This window comes from Dreissena polymorpha, unplaced genomic scaffold (genome assembly GCF_020536995.1).
Source record: "Dreissena polymorpha isolate Duluth1 unplaced genomic scaffold, UMN_Dpol_1.0 chrUn060, whole genome shotgun sequence".
Taxonomy (NCBI): domain Eukaryota; kingdom Metazoa; phylum Mollusca; class Bivalvia; order Myida; family Dreissenidae; genus Dreissena; species Dreissena polymorpha.
In genome coordinates this window covers 67,762-78,738 of record NW_026273374.1, presented here as the reverse complement: position 1 = coordinate 78,738, position 10,977 = coordinate 67,762, and the positions used below count along the sequence as shown (strand labels likewise).

Here is a 10,977-nt window from a genome sequence, read left to right as displayed (position 1 = left end):
CCATCTTGACTATCACGTGATTTTCCCGTCTGTAAGAGAAATTGCTGTTCGCTTGTTTTCATTGGACCAACTAATGGCCAATGACATTGCATTCGTTAAGCTACGAGGTAAGCAACGATCATTTGAGCAGATAACGGTAAATGTGCCAAAACGCTTTCGGTACAATTTATAAATCAAAAACCACCTTGCAGGCACGTAAAGTTATTTGAAAACGCGTAGACGTTTTGCATTCGGCCAAACAATAAGCAACGTGAATTTGAGGAAAACTGGGTTTTGATAGCTAGTAAACATATGTTTTGAAAAGAAACACGATATTGAATTATTATGAATTTATTTCTCTTTTTATATTTAAAAAAAAATAAGTATAACGTCTTTTGTTTGGAACAACAAACAAATCGAGATATTTTAATACAAAATCTCACATTGAACTTAAATCATTTCGCGATTTTGCATAAACTGGCTCACAGAGATAAAATGGGAAATGGTAAAAAATAAACACAACCTACATGCAACGTAAGCCCGAAAATTAAATTTATGTTTGTATTTGATGTGTCCATTCTCATCTTTTTAACATAAATTCTGTTTCTACCTTGTATGTGTGTGTGTCTGTATACATTCGCTATCGTATAAAATGACACATACATGCTCGAACCCCTTTCGCGTTTATCCACATTTTTTTCTGTATAAGAAATATTTCATTTTCCATTTGAATGTCAAGATAAACAATTATTAACATTCCAAATAAACTAGCTTATTGTATTACGCATGAATATGACACGGGACTCTATGATTATAATTAATGTCAGATTGACGTAGTTAAATATTAACTTTTTTGAATAGTTGGGGTGTTACTTTTAAAACAACTCGTTTTCTAATGTATTTCTAATAGATTTTAATCACTGTCAGATACCCATTTACTGAAATCGATAGCAAACGTTGGCATATCAAATTTTCAATTATGGTTTCTTTGTGAATCGAATTTCAATAGTCATCTTCACAATTTTACTTCAAGTAGGCCGAATTGTTTTGTTCTTAGACACTATTACGTGTAATTGTTAAAAAATGTAATTTGTCACTTAATATATATATATTTCATAAAAAAGATAGACCAGTAATTCATTATATTTAAATGGACCTTTTCACGTTTTGATAAATTTACAAAATAAAAAAAAATGTTGCAGATTTGCGAATATTCGTAGTTGTTAGGTGTTTCAGCAAGGAATCATACATACTAAACATTAACCATGGTCTAAGATATTTGTATTCATCTTTTAATTGATTAAAAATCTGAAAATTATAAATCGTTACAACCGCGAAACGAGTGTATAATGTGTTAAGTTCTGTTGTTATTTATTGTGCCATTACGAGGATTCCGTATTTAAAGTATTTAATTCGTGCGAGCACACATCAGTACGGATTGTCGAGTGAAGTATTAAATACGTGCGAGCACACATCAGTACGGATTGCCGAGTGAAGTATTAAATACGTGCGAGCACACATCAGTATGGATTGCCGAGTGAAGTATTAAATACGTGCGAGCACACATCAGTACGGATTGCCGAGTGGTATTCGCGCTGGACTTTTACATCAAGGGTCATTGGCTCGAGCCCAAGTTTTGATTAGTTTTTCTTTATTTTATTTTGTGTTAGACTTGAACTCTTATGTCCCGATGTTTACATATATCAATCCAAATCATTTAAATACAAACTTCAAAACATGACAAAAGCTCAGGGCCGGATTAACCACTAGGCTAACAAGGCTGAAGCCTTGGGCCCCCGATTTTCAAGGGGTCCCCGACGGCAGGTCAGTTTCCCAATGAATGACCTTTCTTATTACGACATTTTACGACTTTATCGGGATTGCAGTAGAAGTTTTCTGTGTGCTTTTACCAGTTTCCCGATGTATATAGAATTGGAACCGTTTAGATCGCTTGGATTTACTATGCTATCAATATTCATTCTTTGTTGTATATCCATTCAGAACCATTAGTTTCTCTTTTTATTATACGACTTGCCCGTATGGTCATGACAATATCTGGATACGTTTGACGACATTAAAGAGAAGGCCAAAGCGTTTTTTGCAATCAACGTATATAAGGATGCGAATAAACGTAAGAAAAGGCGGAGACTATATTGTGACGAGAGTGCGACACCAGATGCGAATTCGGAGCTAAGTGCACGCCACAAATTTCGAATTCACACATTGTACAGCATAGCTGATTGTCTCACTGTTGAAATTCACAAGCAGTTGAGCGCATACCGGATATTCTGGTCTTTACGAACTGTTTGGTTTCATGACAGAGTTTTAGCCTCTCACCTTGGATGATCTACGGAAATGTACAACACATCTAGTGGAGTTTTATTCAGATGACATTAAGGCGTCTTTTATTGACGAGTTTGTTCAGTTCAAAGCCATCTTAGAAGCAGACCAAGACAGAACCATCACCCACATGAGTGCACTGCTGAAGTTAGATAGAGGTCAACTACAGACAACTTTTCCAAACGTTGCCATCGCTGTAGGAATATACTTCACAATTCCAGCTAATAACTGTCAAGGTAAGATGTCATTTTCAACATTATCACGTGTGATATGGAACACCATGAGTAAGGAAAGGTTGACAGCATCGGGCTACTGTCTATTAAATGTCAAGTACTCCGAGAACTAAAAATAGTTATAAAGTGGTTAATTTGTTTTGATATATATATATCAAACTGTGTAAAAATGCAAGTTTTCTGATATTTGTAGTATCAAGTTTGATTTTCAATATACAGAAGGGGACGCGAGGGAAGAGGGCCCCCATATTTTGTGCAGCCTTGGGCCCCAACACAGCTTAATCCGGCCCTGCAAAAGCTGTGAATATGTCCCTTTAATATTGGTTCATATTTTCCAGTATTAATCTAAAGCGGTTATAAGTAATGTTAAATGTTAATGTAATACATTGGTATTTACATTTAATAAGCGGTATTCATGGTGGCATTACCACTTCAAAATATGCATTTAATCAACAAATGTAATCAGCAATCTAAACCGTTCTTAAATAAATAAGAATTAAGTAAGAGTAAATAATGGCTTTAAAACTGGCGCCGTTCTTTCTTTACCCGTTATGAAAGAGATATCATCACGTAATGCATTGTCGATGATATTTTCAACTGCGATTTTGAGAACCTTGCTAAATGCAACTTCAGGAAAATTATGGGTTGTTACTTTCCGATTTCTCCGTCTTATATTTCGGCGTCGACGAAAGGATATCATACAACTCCTCATATAAGGAGCTTAAAGTGTTTCGGTAACTCGCACTATGTAAGTCCTTTTTATGTAAACGATGGGTGTGCGAATATATAAAATTATTTTGAGCGGCAAAGCATTATAAAGAAAACGCTATCACGTATACAGATACATACGGATTATTGCAATTCTATTTTGTGCACACGCAGTTTCAACATAAACATCAGAAACTAATATTTCTCTAATAACATATAAGTAAAATCTCAACGTATTAATTTCATTAAGATTATGTCATAAAATGCTAGCATGGATGTACTTAATGATAAAACATGTTATAGAAGCCATTGCTACTGAAGAAGTAAACATCGTTCCCAGGTAAATCTTCAACAATATACTGCATTTAATTAATATTAAACATTCGCATTAATGAATGACATTGCAAATCACCTGCACCTTAAGATAAATATCTGTCATTCAAAGCACAATTATATGAAATATGTTAGGTCGCATATCTTGGTTATTTGAGGCTTGATACATGTAAAACCTTCTATACACACTATATAACAATCAATCGTATCAGTCGGCTTTACAAAATGTTACTTTCTTAATTTACCCTTAAGACGACAATAGACAAATAGCAATGTATTCTTTAATTGGTGGATGAAGCCAACTGGATACATCAATGAAACAGCGTTTGAACATCCTGTCCGGACTGTGTGCGTTTTCATATGAGATTTCACATAAAATACGAATGTTCAGTGCGGATAATTTAACTTTGTAGCGTATTGTAATGAATAAACCACAAGAGAAAACATGGACAATGATTTTTGTTAATACAAATGTCAGTGGCCAGGGTTATGACCTTAATTATTTAAATGGGGTCAATTTATTATCGTCCATAGTATAGGTTTCGCTAAGTTTCGTATTTCGTAATTTACACAGCGTTGTATTATAAATCAGAGCTCAATTACCAATGGATCACTAAAAAGGTGGCATAGTGTGCAAAGCATTATTTGAATCTGGTTACTGATTCATCTCGAACAAGGCTCTATATCAGTCTATATGTTTTAAAGGGGCCTTTTCACAGGTTTGTGCATGTATTGAAGTGTGTCATTAAATGCTTTATATTTATAAATTGAACATTAAAAAAAAGAATAAAATTTAAAAAGAAAAAAAGTAACCCTCAACAGTGCTCGAACAAATTACCCCTTGAGTAAAATTCTACCATTTAGACCACTCGGCCATCCGTGCTCATACAATTAAGGATGTATTATATATTTTTTATAAGCAATCCTCGTAGTTTCACAAAATATATCGACAAAAACAGAACCCTCCAAATTATTCAATCCTTTCGCTTTGCAACGCTTTATACTTTTAATCGATGATACAAGTCTGATAACAAAAATATAAACAAAAATAACAGACGAAACGTATATTAACTGCTCGAGTAGGAAGTAATACAAGTCAATGAAAAATCAGAATCCATAAATCAATATGCTTAATAAGACAATGCCTGAATGTCTAAATTGTTGGGGAAAAGTTGGCAGATATGACAAGCCTTCAACGCTGCACAAATTGCCAAGTAATCATGGTACGATAACCGCATGGATTAAAGCTATAAGCAGGCGAGATTGGAAGCCAACCGGGAAGGTATTATTAGTGTACCGGCATCTTATATGTCGATGTACATAAATATCGTATTTGTAGGAGTAGAACACCATGTACATGACAAGCAAAATTATTACAAACATTTTGTTTAGTCTTAATCGTGTTATAAACTAATTTAATTTGTTTAATATGGCCTAATGTGTTGACATTTTATACCATGATTTTAATTTGAGCAGATTGACATTGAATAGTTATGTTACCGGACCACATTAATGTAAATATCAACAATCAGCTCCTCTATTCCGCGAATGCCTGAAATTGTAATCTAATTAACTTAAATGGCATTTATAATAAAACCGTTTTCTTATTTATACAACATAGGGCTATTTGTTCTATATTGATTGGTACAATTTCAGTCGATTAAATATCATAAAATAATTTGCCATGTTTCGCACAAACAAGCATTTTACATTTATCTCTGTGACAAATTTAAGGTGCTCTGACTGTTTATTAATTTTTTGTCAGTATTAAGTTAAACCCTTTTTTGTACATTAACGTTACAGATACACCAGGGTATGCTCTGATCATTTATGGATGGAATTTGTCCAAACTCCATGAACAGGAACAAGGCGCCAGCAAAATTCCTTGCGCATAAGATCCTTTCTACCAAAAAAGTACAGACATGTAAATCTCTAATAGAGGTGATAAATAGCTGTTTCAGCCTTTCAACCTATTTTAAATAATGTATGCATCTCATGCTTTTCACACTATGTGAAGATTAAAAAATGCATGCATAATACATGCACTCCAAATTAATTATAAACCACACAGTCTTTACTTAAACTTTGCAAACGAAAATAATGCAAAACAACAACAGTTAAATGTGTGTTATATGAAGACACTCAGATCATACATATGTGTGCATGTATGTAGCAATATTATTCAATAACATTTCAAAACATCAAACCCTTATTTCTAGTTTATCATCTAGGCTTAATATACACTTGGTTATTTGAACTTTAGTATGAAGTACCTCCTGTGTATTTAAACTGTATTTTTATCTGCATTTAATCAGTATATTTGTTTGTTGTTGTTTTTACATAAAATGTACAGAAACATGCATTTATATATCTTACTATTACTTTTTTAAAGGTGTTTGAAAGTGCTTATCAGTCCTGATGATTCTTCAAGTCCACAGAGTTAAAGTCATTCCTGGGATAAGATTCAAACATTTCATGGGTAATATTATCAATATTTATTGTCTCCAAACATGTCAGGCTATTTATTCTTTACGCCAGTTTAGGGTTTGGCATTTTTGTATCTATTAATGATAAATATAATTTTAACTTAACATGCCTTTAGTAAAAAGATTCTTAAGAATAACCATCACTTTTTTAATATGGAAGTGAATTGTTTTTGTCAGAACAAAACGTAACATACTTTCTCTGGAAGGACTAGGCAATTAACATTAACTTAAATTGAAAACATTCAAATAAACATTAAGATTTATGTATTGATAATAATTAACTTATTTATTTTAGCTAGATTGCATCCAAAGCCTTAGGCTTATTGAGATACTCTCAAGTCTGTTTCCTGGGAAGAACCAGTACTTGGTGTATTTGGAAAGATCATAAGAATGCTCCCCAAGTAGGGATCAAACCTGCGGCCTCCCAATGGCTAGGCAGGCACCATATCTACAATGCCACAGCAAGATTGTTAAAAAATACAATATATATATATATATATATATATATATATATATATATATATATATATATATACATACAATTTATGTATTTCAGCTATGCCAAATCACATGCTGATGACACCAGTGTCGGTGATGGCAGCTCTGGAAGTGTCGGTGTTCAGGCATCTCCTGACATGCATCAAATCTCCACATATTCCGAAAGACCAGAAATAACCATCAAAGACATTCAAATCATTCTTTTTTTAAATTCTGTGTTTTTGACATAATTGAATTTGGTACCGACAAGTAATGTACTGAAAAACTGAACACTGTTAAGATTGAGACAGGGCGTAAAAGAAAGTTAAGACCTGTTGATGAGTTTCAATGACATGGTAAACAAATTATTTGATGCAACATAATAACTCTTCATTACTAATACTGTATTGATAAATAAAACATTTTTTAATTTTGAATGAGTTGTATCTTTTCATTGTGTTTTTGTTACTTGAGTGCTATGTACAGTCACATGTTACAGTAAAATAAACTTTCAACTCATATATATCACAGACCATATAAGTATATATTGATATATGTATCACAACAGTCCATCTTTATGTCCGATTGTAAACAATAGCAATGTTTATAAATAATGAACCAACAAAGGCTTAGAATAATAAGAAAATATTTTTCATTTTTGTTGTGCCCAGATGAATTTATAAGTGTATTTCTTTGATGTCAAAATGAAACATTTTTCAGGTAACTGTAAAAGTAAAGACAATTTGTTGGTTCATTATAAATGTACACATGTCTTATTGCATAATTTTGCAGACAATTCTAAAAATTATGGGATATTGCTCATTTTGAGAATTTTTCTTTTTTACCATAATTCTTCCAACCATATGTAGTATAAAGCTTTTTCTCCTTTATATTGTTTAGCAAATAGTTGAAGAACATTATATAAAAACCTTTTAACTCTGTTGTGCAGACATGATTTGAACCATATTGCTGAATGAAAAAAATAATCATTTTAAGCAATTATTTCTTTTGTTACAATGTTTACAATACTAACAAAAGCTCAAATAGAATTGAAATAAATAAAACTTCCCCCAGATTTGCAATATTAATGTACAATGTAACAAATTCTTCGATGAAAAAGACAATATAATAGCAATTCTCTATTTAAGGTCACATTGTATATATGTCGAACAAAAATTTAGAAGACATTCATTGTAAATATTCATAAAAGAATAATGCAAGCAATTTAATTCCACGTGATTAAATCATTTACAGTAAGATGCCTTAATATTAACCGACCGGAAATGAAATAAGAATCGTAAAGTAAGCAAACGATTCAGCAAGTGCTGTATCCGAAGAAGAACCCGGTTAATTAATTTTTCAGTGGACAATACAAATAAACAACACAACACTGAACTATTACCATTAACAACACTCTCACACAGTATTATAAAGAAATATTTAAATAAAAAAACAGTTCAAAAACATCATAATTTGTTAATCGTAAGATCAAGAAATTTACTATAAACTGGTATGAAGTTGTGGTTAAAACAAATATTTCCAGAAACTGATAGTCAAGTGTGACAGTGACAGAAGAATATCAATCAAAATTTAGGAATAAACCCACATTAATAAGGTGTATCAATCAATGAAATACCTTACAGAAACGTAATAAATGTTGGGTATCAATTGAATAATGCAACAGGCACAGTTTTAAAAGCGAAAAGCTATTATCAGTGTTTCTAAACTTTTACTGGTGAAATGATTGGTGTCGCGAAATTATATGACAATACAGCATTAAACTACTAATGTACACAAACTAGAACTATAACTATATCAATCAGTGAAGAAATAACTGTATACGTAACATTTTAATTAAAATGAACAATATGACGATTTCAGAGATCTGAGATGCAGACCGTATTTTCGTTTTATTTGTTTACTTTTTACCCGATACCTACCCGAATGTGAGACAACTCGTGTTCGCCCTTAGTTTCGAAAAGACCGAATAGTTCACGGAACGATCAGTTTATTTTATTCTCCCCATATCCTTAAAACATTATGCCGCGCAAAAATATGTCCTTGATGTCTTTTGCACGTTTTTGTATTAATTAAACGTTTACTTTATGCAATCTGATAAGGTCCATGAAGTAATGTTTGAAAATGTTTGAAAGACACACGATACATTTTATTGTGAATTTTACATAAATAATGAATAAGATTTCTTGTTGGTATTAGTTTGCAGGTATTTATTGTCCAGTCAACATTCAAAGCTTCCTATAAACGTTTCATTTGTATGCGTTTAACTTATGCGATAGTGTGATGTTGGAAGAAAAAATGTAACGCATATAATTAGTTTTCTTTGTAAGTTTAGTATGAAGCATTCAGTGCAATTACATACCTTATGTGTTCTACCTTGTGCAACTTCTTTGTACAAACAATACTTGTTCATCGTTAAAGTGTTGTACTTGTAATCTGGTTTTCAGAGTCAATCATTTATTTACATTCATAATCAATTATCTAATTGCATGGCATATGGCCGAGACCCAGTAAACTATGAAGACGATGCATTAAAGAACGACGTGGCTTAAAGTACAAACTATTTAATAATGGCGTACGTTTTGGTTGGATATCTTAACCAAATTGTTTTCTAAAAAATTTATTTTAGATTCTATTCAGCAACAAACACGTAATATTGAAATCGATAGCTTTAGTTGAAATAGCTTATACCAAGTTATACCTTCTTATAAGTGTTTGTTTATTTGTTTGCATTTAGCTTAGCATTCCTTGAACTGTTCGATGTTCATATGTGTAGAACACAACAAAAATAGTTACTAGATAGACTTAATTATTTTGTTGCATTTTCCATGTTTGCTTTATAAAAATAATGTTGTGCTACTTTTGATGTTTTGTTTTTATTACGTGTTAAAATACATATCTTTTTCAATTATAGGTTAAACATTTAGATTAAGTTTCATTGGTGGTGTTCATGACCCATGGGCCTGGCTATTTGTATTTAATTTACACATTTAATCATTTAAAATTATACTCAATGAAAGACATAAGCTTACAAAGGATTTATCAAGTATCTTAAGTAAATAATGTGTTTATTCTATCTTCATTTTATTTGAAATCGGGAAAAAAGATATATCATCACGCAGTGCCATTATTAAAGGATTACAAATCCTAGCAGTGCGAATTTCAGAAGCATTATTGATGAGACATGTTTGTCAAATTCAATAATTACATTAAACTTTCCGACGTCTGCATGTCAGATAAACACTTCCACATCCAACTCCATATTCAAACAGCTTAAAGTGTTTCGTTAAGTTGTAAGATTTAATAATTCATTTTGATTGTCTTGTAAACGTTTGTCGGTGCGACAATTCCATTACACGTTTTAATTTTTTTAATCTTTGAAAAACATGTCAATAACAAATGTCCGAAATAAGTAATATAAACCGTAAAGAAACTGAAAATTTTTGTGTGAAAATTATGATAATAATAGAGCATTATTTACTAAACATACCTTATTATGTATTATAAGTGTTATGTGTGGGCTTTATAAATGCTACTTTTCGATTTATGGACAGTTGAGATTTACACATTTTTCTTTGATCGAAATAAAGTAATGTCATATCACGTACACGCCAAATTATGCCTTTATCAATGATTTTTCATACAAACGCAGTTTTAAGATTTTCATACGAAGAAATATATATGAAAAACGTATTATACAGGCCTGAACTTATTCATTTGATTTACAACAATATATGAAATCGTTGCGTTAGTGTCCATAATCGTAAAACATGTGACTGAAACAATTGCTACTGAAGAAGCAAACGACTGGTTTACGTAAACCTTCACCGCAATAGCATATGTTATGAATATTCTGTTCTGTTTATTTGTGATATAGGCCATCGACCCCTGAAACATATATACACATCTTACAATCCATATAAGACAATAGAATGTGCACATTGCTTGGCATATCATGTGAGCTTATTATCGAGTTGCGAACGATGCTTAACAATAGCATGCTAAAACATTATACAACATTTACATGTAGTAATGTAGTAGAGCAAACAATATATATATAAACATCTATTCATCATATACACACGCATGCCCGCACGCATACATACAAACACATCTATATATATATATATATATATATATATATATATATATATATATATATATATATATATATATATATATATATATATATATATATATATATATATATATATATATATATATATATATGTACATATATTTATATGCATTCATACACTAAAACATGTGTAATGGAGTATACATACAACGGTACAACCCCTACAAAAAGCAACAAAGCTGCGTATAGGATGCATAAGATGAATACCTTTCATTCAGAGCACTTATATATTATATGTAAGGTAACACACCTTGATTATAAGAGA

The 10,977-nt window shown here is 31.6% G+C and overlaps 1 long non-coding RNA gene across 1 annotated transcript; it reads left to right on the top strand.

Annotated features, from left to right (window-relative positions):
• The first annotated feature begins 5,350 nt into the window (after positions 1-5,350).
• On the top strand, positions 5,351-6,929 carry LOC127863926 (uncharacterized). The gene is made up of 3 exons (XR_008041263.1): positions 5,351-5,534; positions 5,986-6,072; positions 6,636-6,929. It is a non-coding gene; the product is annotated as an uncharacterized LOC127863926 (long non-coding RNA).
• The last annotated feature ends 4,048 nt before the right edge of the window (positions 6,930-10,977 follow it).